The following is a 19343-nucleotide window of genomic DNA, read 5'->3' as shown; positions in this document are numbered from 1 at the left end:
TAACAGATATATAGTCTCCAAAACTTCAAAGTTTATGAATAATAAACTATTTTTAATAGTGTTTGCAATAGTTTTCTATTGCAGTCTTAACAAACTACTACAAATGTGGTGGCTTAATAAAACACACATTTATTCTTTTACAGTTCTGGAGGTGAGGAGTCCAAAATTAGTTACATTGGGCCAAAATCAAGGTGTTGGTAGGTTGTGCTCTCTCCAAGGCTCTAAGGAGAGAACCTCTTCTTTTGTTTTGTCAGCTTCTGGAATAGTATGACTTGTAGTTCTTGGCTAGTGGGCCTTTCTTCCATCTTTAAAACCAGCAAAATCTCATCTTGCTTCAGTAGTCACATTGTTTTCTGTTTTTGTAGCCAAGTTTTCTTCTGACTCCCTCTTATAACATACTTAATTACTTTTAGGACCCAACCAGATAATCCAGGATCATCTTAAAATCCTCAATTGCTAAAAAAAGTGAATGCTCACAGGTTCCAGGGATTAGGACTTGGGTATTGTTGGGGTCACTTTCAGCCTATCACAAAGTCTGAAGCAGCTCCTTATCTAAGGATTTTAATTTATTTTTTAAATAAAGGCACTTATTGTGAATGATTATATTAGCTCTGTGAAATGAAGACCATGTAGTTTATTAAAGAGTTCATCTAAACATATTTATATATGTTCAACTATCAACATTAAACCGAGCTGTTGTATGTTGTGTTCCTTTCAAAGTCTACTCTCTGGAAACTAATGAAATCTAAGCCAGGATAAACACAGAAAATGCCTTGTCTCAATCCTCTCCTTTCAGCAATTGAATTTTTTTTTTTAATTTCTTTTCAGCGTAACAGTATTCATTGTTTTTGCACCACACCCAGTGCTCCATGCAATACGTGCCCTCCAATTTTGAATTGCCGACTATCCTGTTTGCTTCCAGGGACAGTTTCAATTGGACTTATCTTTATCTGTTTAAGTCTTAACTTTAAGGAGAATATTTGCCAAAGATTGCTATTTTTCCCAACTATTTTCTTTTTAAATGTGAAATATAAGTGCTAGATTGTGTACTTTATATTAAAAAACAGCTAAAATATTTAGATCACACAAGAAAAATTTGAGCACACTAAAAATTAGTGGAAGGAAAGTGGGAAAACATTTTTATTTATATTTTATTTATTTGACAGAGAGAAATCACAACTAGGCAGAGAAGCAGGCAGAGAGAGAGGAGGAAGCAGGCTCCCCGTGGAGCAGAGAACCCGACGCGGGGCTCTATCCCAGGACCCTGGGATCATGACCTGAGCCGAAGGCAGAGGCTTTAACCCACTGAGCCACCCAGGCGCCCCTGGGAAAACATTTTAAGTGAAAATAACACCATGAATAGAAGTCAGAGAAAGTTCATGTGTCACCTACTATGGGATCTGACTTCCTACAACTGAACAGTGTCCCTTTTTGTTCCCTTAGTACTTATTGTGCTGGGATCACTTCCTTTATTGCCAGCCAGACTGAAGGCCTGGTTGTGGCTTTTCCTTGCAGCTTTGAAATCCATTTTATGTCTGGAATATAATTGCAGAGGAAATATTTGAAGCAAATTGGATTGGACTGTATAGTAGGATGTGAAATATGAATTTGATCAAGGCAAAAATGCATGTATGTGTAAAAATTGGAATGGAAGTACCTAAGAATAGAAGTGGGTCACATTATTGAGATCCTTTAAAACAAAGATGGAAAATTTGATCTGCAAATTACATTAAGATTGAACAGTAAAGGGCAGTTCATTGAGTCTTTAATTCTGACCTAAGATAATGAGAGTCTGTTTCATGGTTAAATTGGTGAATGTAGAGGAAAAGATAAAAACACAGGTGGGTAGAAGAGAGAAGGAAAATTTCAAAGGAAAATGGTTAGGGTGATATTGCCAACTGGATCTTTTAATGTACTTGCATGCAAACTTGTTATGCATTTTTTAAAAAAACTCTTTATTATTCAGCTTGAAAGCAATGTTCATAATTTTATCCTCTTTGTTTTTGAAGATTTTTACAGGTTTTGAAGTTATTATTCTGAGAACTGAATCTTAAAAAGCATATTTTACTACTTCATGCAGATTTTCCATATTTTATTTATTCCAAGTCTAATGATTTCAAGATACTAGGTACAAGTCACCATTCAGCCATACTTTCTGTATTTATAAATTAGAGCTCGAATATTATTTCCCAATGTTGCTTTGGGAATATTTAATTTGGTCAGGAATCATATTCACTCAAATACTAATACAGACATTTCTAGTGTGCCCATTAAATGTTATCTCATTTGCCTATATGAATAAATACAAAAAAAATTCCATTACTACTAACCTTGCTTTGTGAAAATGTCATTTTATTAATTTAATCTTTTGTTGGTCCAAGTCATTCTTTCTTGTCATAAATCTATATTATAATCCCTGTACAAAAAATAAAATAGAAGATGAATCATTTAATTATTTAATTCAAGAAATATTTGTTGTATACCTACTACACTCATAGCACTGAAAGGAGCACATACATAATCCATGTGTTTTAAAGCTTTCATTCAATTTAATTTTTTTTTTCATTTTAATTCCAGTGTAGTTAACATACAGTGTTATATTAGTTCAGGGATACAATATAGTGATTCAACAATTCTATACATTACTCAGTGCTCATCATGATAGGTGTACTCTTTAATCCCCATCACTTATTTCACGCATACCCACACCAATCTCCCCTCTGATAACTGTTGTTTGTTCTCTGTAGTTAAGAGCCCATTTCTTGGTTTGTCTCTCTTTTTTGTTGAGGACTTTCACGCAATTTTTAACTTTCCCAAAGCTACATCTTCCCAAAGACTAACAGTATGGATTCCATCTCTATCCTGACACACCTAAATATTCCTATTATTTCTTTAGTCTACTGTAAGTAAATCACATGAATAAATAGTACAAATATACTTAATCAATTCTGTAGTTTATTTTGGCTGAAAATATATATCATTGTACAATTTCTACTTTATTATCCCAGTTCAAGAATATCTTCAAATTTTGTTTTTCTTTTTTTTTTTAGTCCAGAAAACATTTACTTTAAAATATTAATTGTTTGATTTTATATTTTTTATAATATGTCAATTTTAAAGTAATCTTTGATAATTTTTTACCATACATTTTCAACTAAATATGTAGTTTATTTCAGACCCTTTTTGAAGTAATAGTAACATTCTTGAAATAAGGTACACTTTTTCCCTAACTTCAATTAATCTTATTAAGTTATAAATACTTGTTGAATAATAAAAAATTGAATAATAAAACATGTTTTTTGCCAAGAGCACCTTGTGGGACACAAAATACAATGTTTTTTAAATAGATTTTATTAATTGAAAAGTGATAACAAATAATGTCAATACAAGCACTATTATTATTATTCTAATAGAAAACTTCAGTGAAAGAATATCATTGGGGAGAACCAACTGTTAGAGTTGAGGTTATGATTATTATTTAGTTATATAGATGGTGAGTGTTGTGTGAAGTGGAGGGTCAAGGGGCTGCAGAATGACTGTTTAGGGATTGTGGTAGCATAGTTGCTTGGTTGCTGACTCCCAGAAACAATCTAAAATAAAAAATTATTGGGAGAAGACTCTCTTCTTTCTACTACCTTAAAGATGATTCTGTCTTTAAGACCTATGTGCAATTTCTAATATCTGCATACTAGAGGGTCAGTCTTGTTCAAATATCTATTGCCTTAATGTCATATTCTTTTCAAGTCCTGCCTTTGCCTCTAAGGTTAATATTCTTAACTTGAATACAACAACTTAACTTGTTGTTGTTGTTGCAGTTATTCCAGTTTATACCATTCTGTTGTTTACTTGCTTACTGGATTATTTTACACTTAAACATGATAACCATCTTACGCTGCTAAAAGAGCTCACATATTGCTGTTACTTTAACATTGCTTTTGACCAGAAGGATAGAAATGACAAGGTGACTCATCCCAGTCAGTGGCATGCAGAACATTTAAAGGGAAGATGTATAGCCCTTCTTGCATAATCTCAAGGGATGGGGTAAGCATCAAGGGATACAAAACTAAATCTCAGGAACATTTGACTAAGCAGTAGAAAACATGGTCAGCACCTTCTATAGGAGAACATAATCAATAAATCTCTCTTTTAGATTTGAAAATGAGAGAATATATATACATATATGTGTGTGTGCGTATATATATATATGCACACATAAATACATAATACATTCTATTGTTATTTTAAATTAGTCTAAAGAAATAAAATATGAACATTGTGAGTTTAAAGGAGAAGTCAGAATATTTAAGAAGTAGACCATTCAATATAAAGTGTGTTCTTATTCTTAGATTGAATATACACTTCATTTATGAAGTCAAGGATCTTACTATTTATATGTATTTTGTCTGTTAGATGGTATTTAACTCTTTCCCTGCCCCTAAACCTGTATCTTCCTGGATCTCTAACTCATGGGAGGAATTGATAATTTCATGAGAAAATTAGGTAGTTTCTTTCTCAGATTATTTTGTCATTTTATTTATTTATTTTTAAAGATTTACTTATTTGGCAGAGAGAGATCACGAGCAAGCAGAGAGGCAGGCAGAGAGGAGGAAGCAGGCTCCCCGCTGAGCAGAGAGCCCGATGTGGGGCTCGATCCCAGGATCCTGAGGTCATGACCTGAGCTGAAGGCAGAGGCTTAACCCACCGAGCCACCCAGGTGCCCCTATTTTGTCATTTTAACAATGGACAACAGTTTCATTTTCTTGCCCTTTTAGGGTTTTAAATAGTATCTTCATTATAAAAAATGATAGAAAAGTGATGCTTTTAGAACATATTTACCTTAAAGTAATGTTGTGAGGATGAAATAAGATAACCACACATATAAAGTGCCTGATTCATAAAGTACACTTTATCAGTGCCCTCTTATCTCTCTTGAAGAAAAGTGAACTGGAAAATTCAATAATCTGAAAAATTCAGCATTGTTTTTGAACTACTATTTAATTGGAGTGAACATTTAAAAAAAGATTGGAAAATTTAAAGATTATAGTGAATAGTCACGTAGGAGACAAGAAAGAGAGGAGCTAGGAGTGATAGATATTGCACAATTGAATTTTGTGAACTGCACAGTTTTCTTCCTCTCTTCCTATCTCCTTCTCTCTCTTCACACAGTATCTACTTCTTGTCTATCCTTTGCTCTTGGTCTAGAGTCATGGCTGATTATCTGGATTCCTTTGGAAAGGAAAGGATACAAAGAGCTCCACTGGTCCTTTTTTTTTTTCCTCCACACCTACAGCTATGAATCTTTTAAAATAATTAGTAAGACTCCATTTCTCTATTAGCACAGGCTAAAATCTATAACATCCCCCCTTCCACATGCATATCTTAGAGGCTTCTCACAACGAAGTGATTTATTTCACACATATCGAAGAATAATGAGAATAAAGAGAATAATGAGAATAAAGAATTGGTAGGGTGGGTTTAGAGGAAGACTCCTTTACATAGTTTTGCTGAATCCCAGGCTCTTTCCATCTAATGGCTTGATTAACATAATAAGATTTGACTATCCCTCTGGATTTTCTGTTTCCATCCAGCAGATGAAAGAAGGGAAAATATTCAGGGAATTTTAGAGCAGGTTTTATGGGCCTGGAGGTGGCATTCACTTCTGCCCACATTCTGTTGGCCATATCTTAGTTATCTGACTGTACTGATGTACAACAAAGCCCAAGAAGAAAAGATACCAATTTTTGCATCTAGACTAGCAGCTAGACTGTAGCTAGTCTCTGCCATGATGATAATGATAATGATGGCTGTTGGTTTGGAATAATCTATGTTACTAATTTTATCCTGAGTGTGCCCCTAAGATGTTCTGGATTAGAAATATATCAGTCATTAGTAGCTGTTGTTGTGACCCTTCACTCTGACGTTTTTTCCTGTAGCACACAATGAAAGACAACTAGTAAAATCTCCATGAGAGTGTCTTCACAGACCATGATAAGTGAGGGATTGAAAGAAAATGGATTTTAGATGCCTCTATACTTCAGGAAAGCTACCTTCTGTACATATCCAAAAAAAAATGAGGGGAAAAAGAAAAACTTCTCTTCCTTCCAGATAGGAAGAAAAGAGTAATGGGTTCTCCAACCTTTTGAAATATGAATATAAATATAAATCTCTTCAGTAGGCAAGCAAACCCCATCATCTCCAGCTTACATGACCTAGAGATGTCTCTAAAATCCAGAGTCTCAGTCTCTTGTAATATAAACACATACTTTCTAAGTTATGTAAATATCTCTTGAATTCCCTCACTATCTATACATTGTAAACTGATTTCCCAGATGTTGCTCGTAGCCCAAAACCTCAAGGTTCAACGCAATGTATAGAGAGTCAGCACACTGCAGGAATATTAAAATATTTTCTTCACAGCCTATGAGAATGATGTGAATAAGGTAATATTATTGAGCACTTTTCATGTGATAAAATTATTCAATGTGTTACTTAGAATTATTAATTACTACAACCCAAGGAGATGACTGCCACTTGAATCCAGTTTTACAGATGAGAAAACAAAGACACAACAGAGATTTTACCTTGTTTATTGGGCCCCTTTAAGCCTAGCACAATTTCTTTCAAAAAGAATAGCTCTTTTCATTGAACATGAAAGAATGTTCAGTGATTAAGAATAGCTCTTAATCATTGAACAAATGATAAAGAACAGATCCTGAGTACACATGTAGCTGATCTCTCATAAATAGTAATAGTCTATCCCTTTTTTCCCTCCTGAGAACCACAGTCAATGGGGTAAACCAAAGGAGAAGTTAACTGTGAGAAAGCATTAATTATGGACAAATTAAAAGCTTTTCATCATCCATGTAGTTTGTTTAATCATAAATTATAATTTCAGTTTCTACTGATGCTCACTAAAACAAAAGCATACTCATAACAAGGGATGAAAAGATATAGGGGAGGTGTCCCAAGCCTGAATTCTGGCATCTTCTCTTCTTCATGGACCAGTATGATCTTCACCACTCACTTCACCTTCAGTCCCCAAGCTCCATGCAGTTACCCAGATACTGGGTCCAGCTTCTCAGCAGCATGGCCAGAATCTGTGCAGGCACTTGGAGTCAGGCTTATAGATCTTGGTGTCCCTTTCCACCAGCTTTAGGCCAGCTGGAAGTCCTAGTTCATATCCATGGAGATGGTCAGGGGCCTGGTGGGCATAGGGTGCATCCAGGTGAGAAGAGGACTGTGTAAAAACTGAATAACTGTCTGCCATCCTATATAGAGAAGGTGAGGAGCTGGAAGGCTAACAGAGACTGCAGATCAAAATCTGGGAACACCTAGATAAGAAGGGAACCCAGGTGAGGGACTGGGGACATTACTTCAAGACTATCAAGGAGTTGAGAACTCAGATCTTTACAAATTCTGTGGACAATGCCTTCATAATTCTGCAGCCTGGCAATGCCCTTCTTCCTGCTGATGACTTCAGAGTCAAATGTAAGACAGAGTTGGTCATGCACCAGTCTATGAAGAGTGACATCCGTGGACTTCACAAGGTTGTTGATGACACCAATTGTCACTTAACTACAGCTGGACATGGAGATTGAAACTTTCAAGGAAGAGCTGCTTTTCATAAAGAACCACAAGGAGAAATTAAAAGGTCTATAAAAACAGATTGTCAGCTCTTGGTTGACCATGGAGTTGGATGCCCCAAATCTTAGTATCTCAGAAAGAACATGGCAGACAGGCAGGCCCAGTACCACCAGCTGGCTTGGGAGAATCCAGAGAGCTGGACAAGTACTGATCTCAAACGACTGAGAAGAATACCACAGTGGTCACTGTGTAGGGCACTGAAATAGGAGCAGCTGAAATGATGCTCAGGGAGTGGAAATGTATGGCCTAGTCCTTGGACAACCACCAGGACTTGATGAGAAATCTAAGTGCTAGCTTGGAGAACAACCTGAGGGAGGTGGAGTCCTGCTACGCTTTGCAAATGGAGCAGCTCAAGGAGATTCTGCTGCACCTGGAGTTGGAGCTGTCCCAGATTTGCACAGAAGGACAGTACCAGTCCCAGGTATAGGAGGCCCTGATGAACATCAGGGTCAAGCTGGAGGCTGAGATCACCACCTACCACTGCCTGTTGGTAAACAGAGAGGACTTCAATCTTGGTAACACCCTGGACAAATGAAACTCCACTCAAACCATCCAAAAGACCACCACCTGCAGAACTGTGGAAGGCAAAATGTCTAAGACCAATAATACAAAAGTTTTGAGGCTTTGAGGGAGCAAAAACAGGGTACTCTTTGGGGGAGAAGGAGGCCAATAGAAAGTTAGAAGTGAAAAAAAAAAAGATATAGGGGAAAGTTGACTGTGTTAAAGAGTGAAATTTTCCTTCAAAGATAATATAACTTCAACTTCAATCTAGTCAATGCCCTAATTGTCATGAATTCTAAAGTAATAAAAATCCTGAATAAATGAGATTTCTTAACCCTGTAATTGAAAGAGAATTATTTTAACTGACCTAGTTTCTTCTTTATCAATTTAAATCCTTTTTTATTCATAGCATTTTATTGAAACACAAGCCATTATATTTCTGTGTATATGAAATATTGAAATCGTTTTCTGAAACTTTACATTTTATTTTTTCCAAACATACCTATAAAATAAAGGAAAATATGAATATAGTGAAACAATGGTTATGACCATAGGACTAGCTTACTTGATGAAAAGGAAGAAATCACAGTAGTAAATTTTCTTACTAATTGAAGAAATGAGGATGATTTCTTTTTAATTTTGTTCGTATAAATATGTTCTCATGACATTTAAAATTTCTGTTTAGAGTTAATGTTAATCACTAGAGCTAACTTTAAAAATTACTAAAACTCATTATTTTAAATGATGGAATTAATTCTATAACTGAAAAGGGAAAAAATCATTTTACTTCAGAGATGTAATAACGTTTTAGAAACATAGCACACAAAAAGTGAGATGTAATAATGTTTTAGAAACATAACACACAAAAAAGTTGTATTGAAGGACTGTGTATCTTAAAATGTAAACAAGTGATTCTTGTTTTAGTGATAATGATTACAATACTATAATAAATATTTCCCTTTATCTTAAAGGGAATCAGGCAAAATTTAATCTTTTATCTAAATAAATTATACAATCTCATAAATTTTGCCTTACAAATCTTAAAGTTCACTGTTCAAAATGCTTTATTATTTTATTAGAACATCTAAAGGAAAAAGTTGTATAAAATTAATTTATATGTGGAACATTCAGTGGAAGTTTATCTAATTGGTATATTACAGATTTCAAATCTTTGAAAAGGTACTTATGTCTTTAGGCAAGATAAACTTTGTATCATAGGAATCCTAATTATAAATATCACATTTCAACTGAAAAATCCAACTGGCTCTCTATAAAATAAAATAACAATAAGATAAGAAGTACTTTTAAAAATCTCTTCAATAGAGAATGCCTTTAAAAATGTTATGACTCAGGGGGTGCCTGGGTGGCTCAGTGGTTTAAAGCCTCTGCCTTCAGTTCAGGTCATGATTGCAGGGTCCTGGTGATCGAGCCCCATATTGGGCTCTCTGCTCAGCAGGGAGCCTGCTTCTCCCTCCCTCTCTCTGCCTGCATCTCTGCCTATTTGTGATCTCTGCCTGTCAAATAAATAAAATCTTAAAAAAAAAGTTATGACTCAGAAAAATAGACTACACTTTAAGAAAGTGTAGTCTTTCTTTAAGAAAGACTTCTTTAAGAAATCTTTAAGACTTCTTTAAGTCTTTAAGAACTTTAAGAAAGTTCTTTAAGAAAGATTTCTGACGGGTGCCTGGGTGGCTCAGTGGGTTAAGCCGCTGCCTTCGGCTCAGGTCATAATCTCAGGGTCCTGGGATCGAGTCCCGCATCGGGCTCTCTGCTCGGCAGGGAGCCTGCTGCCCTCCCTCTCTCTCTGCCTGCCTCTCTGCTTGTGATCTCTCTCTGTCAAATAAATAAATAAAATCTTAAAAAAAAAAAAAAAAGAAAGACTTCTGGTTTAGCTTAAGTCGTCTTTTAGAGACTTAATTGTCAATGGGTATGTGTTCATTCTATTTCTTTTCTTGAAATTGGCAGTTATTTTTTTTTTCTTGTCTTTTACATCAACTCAAATGTTGAAGTTAAAAAGTTAGAGTCAAGAAGACCCATGGCACTATAAGTGAAGGCCAAGAGAACTTACCTAAGTTGACCTAAATCAAATACCCAACACACTCTGTGTATAAATACTTAAATCACTATGATTTCACTTAAATAGATTGAATTTAGCCATAACCAGCCTACATTAAATCTATGATATCAAATATAAAAATCCACAAATCACATTAAAAAGGGTAATACAGTTAATTTTGTATAATTTGGAAGAGAGTCAATAGTGACTGCCAGGTGCTTTTCTGAGGGTGCAATTCTGGAAGAAGTTTAGAAAGGAAGAATGTGTTAAATTGAATGTTAAATTTGAAGTGAAATAATGGATACTTATGTCCATAAGGTATTGCATAAATTATAGCCATTCAGCACCTTTTTTCACATTAAAGGTTTTTAAGATGGTTTTAAAGGCTAATATGCTAATATTGAAGGTATTAAATCATTTGCAGTTGGGAATAATTCCGTTGCTCCTTTTTCTAAATATTCCATCTCTCTTCTAATGCAATTAACGTTTTTCATTTTATTAATAACATTTTGATTGCAAAGGACTAAAATGGAAAGGGAAATATCAAAATAAAGGAGACCTTGCCAGTGCCTCTTTATATATAGTATACTAGGGATGGCAAACAGATTTTTATCTCTCATGCCTGTTCTGACAGATTGGTAATGGTTACCAGAAGGGCTGTGTAAGAAAGAAGCTTAGGTTGAATATAATCCCGGAAGAGAGAATGATTATTAAAATATATTTGCTATGGGTTCTTGATATTTGCAATCTGTCAGTAGATCTTTGATTCTTGCAAGAGATGTTCATAGGACCTCTATGAATTTCCATTTTCAAATTAGAACATATGATTTTCCTTACCCCTATAAAAATATATGTGCATAGACAAAGAATAAGTAGTACTGAGAGGTGAATATTTGTTTTGCTTATTCATCAGCTAAGAAACTCACTCTTGCACATTCTAATGTATATGATTCAAATTTGAGTTTCAGAAAAATTATAAATTAACTCATAGACTTTCAGGCTGAAAGTGCATCTGTTCAATCTGTGGATACAAATAATCTACTTTTATAAATATTGCTTAAATGACTTCTCCAGTGCCATGGGTGAAAATACTATTTTGCTAGTTTGTTCAGTTCAACATTATTTGCTTAAGATCCAAATCATGCTGCTAATTGGGCCAAAATTTTTCAAGCGACGAAAGGCAAAGCTCTTTTTCTCCTACCATAAATTGGGAACACTGCTCCGTGCACCTTCCTAAAATCACATGGCAAGATGATGAGTGGATAAGGTATTAGCGATAAATGTAAGATGCAAAGCATCACAAGGAAACGCTGTAGCCTCATCACTGAATTTGGAAGATCATAACACCATTAGGAGAAATGCCTACATTGTGGCAAAACTTACCTGACATCATTACCACCAGTGTCATGTACCCAGATAAGTTGCAGAACTCTGTGTATGGCCAGCTGAGACAGCCAGACCTACACCTAGGAGATGAGATCATGCAGATTCACGGTCACCCAGCCACATCACACAGATCTGGAGGTGCTGGGCTCATAGTTGTCATGAAGTAATATGGATAGGCCATTAAAAGAGCTATGATGACTCGCTCCCCTGGGCCACGGTCTGCTTGTTTTGCAGCATGCAGTAAACAATTCTCTCACCAGAACTGGCAGTACTTGATGGTGAGATTCTTTTCCCTTTCAACTGATTTGGGAGGCTTGTGTAGGCATTAAGAAGACTGTGTGCATATTCATATTATCATTTGTTTGTGTGTGTCTGGCACAACTATGTATTTTTGTCATGTTTCCTTAAAATTCTTTAAAGATTTTATTTAAGTCCTTAGTAAGAAGTTACTTGGATTTATTTTAGAATTCTGGTGTGATTGGCACGTATGAAATCAGTGACCTATTTTCATTGTTTTTAAATGAATTGGAGATTTTGTTTACCTGGTGAATTTCCAATTCACTTGTACTTTATCAATTTGTGACTTTGCCAACTGGTGAGCTTTAATTTTAAGGCTTCGCTGAAGCTTTCTTGAGACAGCTATTATGATAACATCTCTGTAAGTGCTACAATATGACAAGCTTTCCAAGGCAGTTGTAAAATAATTATAACTGCCACTAAAAAGTCTTGGCTGGGATTGATATTAACATGAACAAAGGGAACTCAAGAATCTAAACGTTCTCACTTGAGTCTGTGGTGCTCTTTGGGTAAAGATTTTTTCTACCCAGATCCATCAGTAGTAACCCCCTGATTTTTGTTTTTTTGGACTAAATAGAAGTATACAAGCCTTTTTTGGCAAGTAAAACTTCCAATAATATAATCCAATCTATAGTATTTTAATTAAAAATGGTTTTTCATAATTAAAAAATGACAGATTTTGTGTTTGAATGAAGATCTTTGCTATCATGACTACAGACATCTTGGTATCATTACATTTGTTACCAGTACCAAGACACTCTCATGGGCACAATCTACCTGACTGTCCCTGCTATAGCTTTTTGAAGTCACTTGCATAACCTGAAGATAGAGACAGGTCTAGCTGATAGAATATTAAGAGATTTTATTGACCACTATTTTCCTTAGCAGTATCATAGAAGCAGGTCATACCCCCATCATGTGCCTTAACTAGAAGAGGAAACTGAAAAAAATCATAGATGGATACTTCACCTGTACGTTATTTCCCTCGGAAACTATTCTGTCCTCTTTATCCATAATCAAAACAATTTATATCAACTAATAGTTAAATAAACTAATAGTTTATTTAACTAATAGTTAAACTAATAGTTAAATAAATCTATAAATAAGATAGGTAGATGGGTAAATTACTGATGGATGTCTTTTCTGAAATTTTATTTCCTTCAATGACAGTCAGTGATCTTTGCTATCCCCAGTTAAGTTGTGCTTACTATCAACTCCAAATTTCTCTGTTTCATATTTTATAATCCCATGTTCTGCCAATGCCTAGATTATATGGTATTAGGGGAAACATAATTCTTTGCTTCAACCACCTCCAGACAAAATCTGTAGAGCTTCTCCTTGAGATGAGCAAACATATGGAATGTGAGTAAAGTTATACTTCATCATAAACATTTTTAACTAGTGGAAAAGATAAAAAGACCATATGCTTTAGGAAAGTAATTTTATTATGAAAGCTTCTGAGTAGGGCATACAAAAAGAAAAATAAATCTGGTGCTTTAAACTTCTTATGAAGCTTAGCACCTTGCACAGTCAACACTATATTCTTATACAGTATTATTCTTTAAGTCCTCTTCAATAGAAATCACAGAAGCACAGAAACCAAGTGCTGGTCTCATTAGCTGGAGATTGTAAGTTTGCTCTTAGTTGCACTAGGATGTTTTAGTCATGCTGTTGTTTTAGAAGGAATAAGTTAAAGTGAAAACAACAGAGTTTTGGGGAGTCAAACTGAGCTAGATTAAAATCCCCGTCCTAAAATTAGTAGCTCTTTGATCTTGGACAGTTCATTTGAACTTTTAATTTTAGGTTTCCATATTTATAAAATAAAGATCATGATACATACCTCTTAAGGTCATTGTAAAGTTAAAATAAAAGTATTTGAAGAGCCTAGCCCAATGCCTGGCACATAGCCAGAACTCAGAAAATCATGGCTATTATTTTTGGTATTAGCATGAGACTCAGTATAAAATCTATGAATAGAAAAATAAATAAATAAAGTCCATAAATAGTAAGGATCTATTATCTTGTTTACCTAGTTTTATTCCATATCTTCATCCTGAGATAGCTGATTACATATAAAGACAGAATCATAAAATTTTCACGTTATCATGTTATCAATCATTAACTATAATCATTAATAAAAGCACTTACCCCAAGTCAATAGTGATTTAGATAGTATTTTTTTTAAATATTTTATTTATTTGACAGAGAGAAATCACAACTAGGCAGAGAGGCAGGCAGAGAGAGAGGAGGAAGCAGGCTCCCCGCGGAGCAGAGAGCCCGATGTGGGGCTCGATCCCAGGACCCTGAGATCATGACCTGAGCCGAAGGCAGAGGCTTTAACCCACTGAGCCACCCAGGCGCCCCTAGATAGTATGTATGTGTCCAATTTTCAGGTTGATAAATAAATAGATATTATTATGCTAGAAGATTAATGTGTTCATATCCTTATTTTACAAATTGAAGAATAGTTCAGATGGGTGAAAAATTATAATGACATTCCAGTTTTCTTGATCATTAGAACAGTAATTTTAATTACTTAGGTGGGAAACACCCAAATAATATTTATTGGTATGATAAGAATGATCATGAAAAGGAATCTAGAAATGCTTTCCAAAAACTGTTTCACAAAACTTGACATAACTTAAGTTTCTTCTAGAACTAATACTTTATTCAGTTTCCATTTAACCAACTTGTTCAAATAACCAATTCTAATTTCTTATATAAAATAAAATATACTGACAGATTATCCCAGCAGATTGTAAACTCAGAGCTATTCAACTCTATTTAGCTATTGGGTAATTCCATCGTTTCTGCCAGTGAAATCATTTGTATGTCAAAAAACAGTTTTGCTCCTTGACATCAGTCTTTGCATTTTTTTTATTTGACACTTAAAGCAAAAATAAACAGTGGGACTACATTCAACTAAACAGCTTCTACACAGCAAAGGGAGCACTGCAAAGGGTATCATCAACAAAATGAAAAGGCAAATTACAGAGTGGGAGAAAATATTTGCAAGTCATATATCTGAAAAGGTTGATATCCAAAATATATAAAGAATTCACACAAATCAGTTGCAAAAAATCCCCAAATGACCCAATTAAAAAATTGGCAGAGGAACTGAATATTTTTCCAAAGAAGGACATACAAATGGCCCACAAAAAGTGCTCTATATCACTAATCATCAAGAAAATGCTTAAACCATAGCTGTTAGAATGGTTATCATAATAAAGACAAGAGATAATAAGTGTTGACAAGTATGTGCAGAAAAGGGAACCCTTGTGTACTGTTGATAGAAATATAAATTGATGGAGCAACTGTAGAAAAAAGTATGGAATTGCTTTAAAAATTAAAAGATAGAGCCACCCTATAATCCAGCAATTCCCTTTTATGTATATATGCAAAGAAACGAAATCAGAATCTTTTTTTTTTAATATTTTATTTATTTATTTGACAGAGAGAGAGAAGTCACAAGTAGTCAGAGAGGCAGGCAGAGAGAGAGGGAGAAACAGGCTCCCCACTGAGCAGAGAGCCCGATACGGGGCTCGATCCCAGGACCCTGAGATCATGACCTGAGCCGAAGGCAGAGGCTTAAACCACTGAGCCACCCAGGCGCCCCACGAAATCAGAATCTTAAAGAGATGTCTGCACTCTTATGTTCTTTGTAGCATTATTCACAATAGCTAAAATATGGAAACAATCTGCATGTCTGTCAACAGACGAATGGATAAGGAAGATGTGGCATATATGGAAAGTGGAGTATCAATCAAATATGAGAAAGAAGGAGATCCAGCCATGTGACAGCATGGATGGACCTTAAAGGCATTATGCTAAGTGAAATAAGTCAGAGAGTAGACAAATACTATATAATATTATCTATATGTGGAATCTAAAAAAGCCAAACTCAAGGATACCTCCCTGTTTCAGTCAGTTGAGGGACTGACTGGTTCTTGGTTTTGGCTCAGGTCATGATCTCATGGATTATGAGATCGAGCCCCGTGTCAGACTCTGCCCTTGGCAGGGAGTCTGATTGAAATTCTCTCCTACTTCCCCTGCCCACTCTCTCAAATAAATAAATAAATAAAACTTAAAAAAAAAAAAGCCAAACTCAGAACCAAACACTAGGATAGTGGTTATCAAGGCACAGGGTGTGAAAGAAATGGGAAGATGTTGGTCAAAGAGTACAGATTTTCATCTGTAAGATGAATAAATTCTGAGGATCTAATTCTAATTACATTACAGTTAATGATTATGGTTAATGATGCTGTATTATACCTTGAAAGTTGCTAAGGTAGTAGATCTTAAATGATCTCAAATCTTAACTGCTACAAAAAAGCAATGATAACTATGTGCAATGGAGTGTTAGCTAATGCTGTGGTAGTAATCATTTTGCAACATATAAATGTATCAAATCAACAAGTATACTGAAACTTATATACCATATGTTGATTATCTCAATAAGACTAGGGAAAGAAGTTAGTTTTTTTTAATCCTAAATATATAAGTAATCCAATTGTACTTTATACAGAAAAATGTGCCACTTAATTAGACATTATATTAAATTATTTTGAAAGTATAAATAGACCCTTTTTTAAATTTAAATTTTTATTTTAATTCCAGTTAGCATACAGTATTATATTAGTTATTTTTTTAAAAAAAGATTTTATTTATTCAGTTAACAGAGAGCAAGTACAAGCAGGGGAGCAGCAGAGGAAGAGGGAGAAGCAGGCTATCCATTGAGCGGGGAGCCCGATGTGGGGCTCAATCCCAGGACCCTGGGATCATGACCTGAGCTGAAGGCAGACACTTAACTGACTGAGCCACCCAGACACCCTGTATATTATTTTTTTAACTTTTTTATTTAAATTCAATTCAATTAACATATACTATATTATTAACTTCAAGGTAGAATTTAGTGATTCATCAGTTGTGTTTAATGCCCAGTGCTCATTACATCACATGTCCCCCTTAATGCCCATCACCCAATTACCCCATCCTACCTCTGACCTCCTGTCCAGCAAACCTCAGTTTGTTTCCTGTAGTTAAAAGTCTCTTATAGTTTGCCTCCCTATCTGTTTCATCTTATATTAGTTTCAGGTATATGATATGGTGATCCAATAATTCCATACATCACCTGGTGCTCATCATGAGATAAGAAGTGCACTCCTTTATCCTCATCATCTGTTCTCATCCCATTTCACTCATTCTTCCACCCACCTCTCCTCTGATCACCATCCGTTTGTTCTTTAATTAAGAGTTTGCTTCTTGGTTTGCCTCTCTCTTTTTTCCTCCCCATTTGCTCATTTGTTTTGTTTCTTAAATTCCACATATGAATCAAATCAGATGGGATTTGTCTTTCTCTCACTGACTTAAATCTTGCATAGCATTATGCTCTGTAGCTGCATCCATATCATTACAAATGACAAGATTTCATTGTTTAAGGCTACATAATATTCCATAAATAACATACACATCTAAAGAAGATGTAGGGTGTGTATATATACACATATTCTTTATCCATTCATCTGTTGATGGAAACTTGGGCACTTTCCATAATTTGGCTATTGTCAATAATGCTGCTGTAAACATTGGAGTGCAAGTATCCCTTTGAATTAGTGTTTTGGGGGCACCTGGGTGGCTCAGTGGGTTAAAGCCTCTGCCTTCGGCTCAGGTCATGATCCCAGGGTCCTGGGATCGAGCCCCACATCGGGCTCTCTGCTCTGCAGGGAGCCTGCTTCCTCCTCTCTCTCTGCCTGCCTCTCTGCCTAGTTGTGATTTCTCTGTCAAATAAATAAAATATTTAAAAAAATTCTGTTATGAATTAGTGTTTTGTATTCTTTGGGTAAATGCCCAATAATGGAATTGCTGCATCATAGGGTAGTTCCTTTTTAACTTTTAGAGGAACCTCCATACTGTTTTCCCACAGTGGCTTCACCAGTTTGCACAGTTTGTATTACCACCAATGGTGCATGAGAGTTCCTTTTTCTCCACATCCTTGCCAACACCTACTGTTTCTCATGTTGTTGATTTTAGCCATTCTGACAGGTGTGACATGATATCTCATTGTAGTTTTCATTTGCCTTTCCCTGATGTTAAGTGATGATGAGCGTCTTATCATGTGTTTTTTGGCTACCTGAACGTTTTCTTTAGAGAAATGCCTGTTCATGTCTTCTGCCCATTTTTTTGATCAGATGATTTGTTTTTTGGGTGTTTAGTTTTATAACTTCTTTATATATTTTAGATACTAACCCTTTATCAGATATATCACTTACAAATAATGTCTTCCATTCCATAATTTGCCTTTTTAGTTTTATTTTGATTTTTTTCTTCACTGTGCGAAGCTTTTTAATTTGATGAAGTCCCAATAGTTTTGTTTTTACTTTTGTTTCCCTTACCTCAGGGGACCTATCTAGAAGAAAAGTTGCTATGGCCGATTTCAGAGAAGTTACTATGTGTGCTCTCTTATAGGATTTTAATGGTTCCAGGCCTCACATTTAGCTCTTCAATCAATTTTTAATTTATTTTATTTTATTTTTTTTTAGATTTTATTTTTTATTTGTCAGAGAGAGAGAGAGGGAGAGAGGGATCACAGGCAGACAGAGTGGCAGGCAGAGTCAGAGGGAGAAGCAGGCTCCCCGCCGAGCAAGGAGCCCGATGTGGGACTCGATCCCAGGACGCTGGGATCATGACCTGAGCCGAAGGCAGCTGCTTAACCAACTGAGCCACCCAGGCGTCCCAATTTTTAATTTATTTTTGTGTATGTTTTAAGGAAGTAAAACAATTTCAGTCTTTTTTTTTTTAAGATTTTTATTTATTTGACAGACAGAGATCACAAATAGGCAGAAAGGAAGGCAGAGAGAGAGGGGAAGCAGGCTCCCCGCTTAGCAGAGAGCCCAATGTGGGGCTTGATCCCAGGACCCTGGGATCATGACCTGAGCTGAAGGCAGAGGCTTTAACCCACTGAGTCACCCAGCACCCCCAGTTTCAGTCTTTTGCATCTAGCTGTCTAGTTTTCCCAATATCATTTGTTGAAGAAATTGTCTTTTTTCTATTGGATATTCTTTCTTACTTTGTTAAAGATTAAATGAATAATTGTGGATTTATTTCTTGGTTTTCTATTCTGTTCCATTGTTCTATGAGTCTGTTTTTGTGCAATTACCATACTGTTTGATTACTACAATTTTGTAATATAACTTGAAGTCTGGAATTGTGATGCCTCTAGCTTTGTTTTTGTTTTTCAAGGTTGCTTTGACTATTTGGGGGTCTTTGTGTTTCCATACAAATTTTAGGATTATTTGTTCTAGTTCTATGAAAAATGCTGTTGGTATTTTTTGAGGGATTGCTTTCATTGTATAGATTGCTTTGGGTAGTATTCTATTTTAACAATATTTGTTCTTCCAAACCATAAGCATGGAATATCTTTCCATTTCTTATGTCATCTTCAGTTTTGTTCATCAGTGTT

The 19343-nt window shown here is 35.3% G+C and overlaps 1 pseudogene; it reads left to right on the top strand.

The window, feature by feature from the left end:
* The first annotated feature begins 7183 nt into the window (after nt 1-7183).
* LOC123936885 lies at nt 7184-8272 on the top strand (annotated as a pseudogene).
* The last annotated feature ends 11071 nt before the right edge of the window (nt 8273-19343 follow it).

Source organism: Meles meles, chromosome 2 (genome assembly GCF_922984935.1).
Source record: "Meles meles chromosome 2, mMelMel3.1 paternal haplotype, whole genome shotgun sequence".
NCBI lineage: Eukaryota > Metazoa > Chordata > Mammalia > Carnivora > Mustelidae > Meles > Meles meles.
Note: the sequence above shows the minus strand (reverse complement) of the source record. Positions and strands in the feature narration are given on the sequence as shown.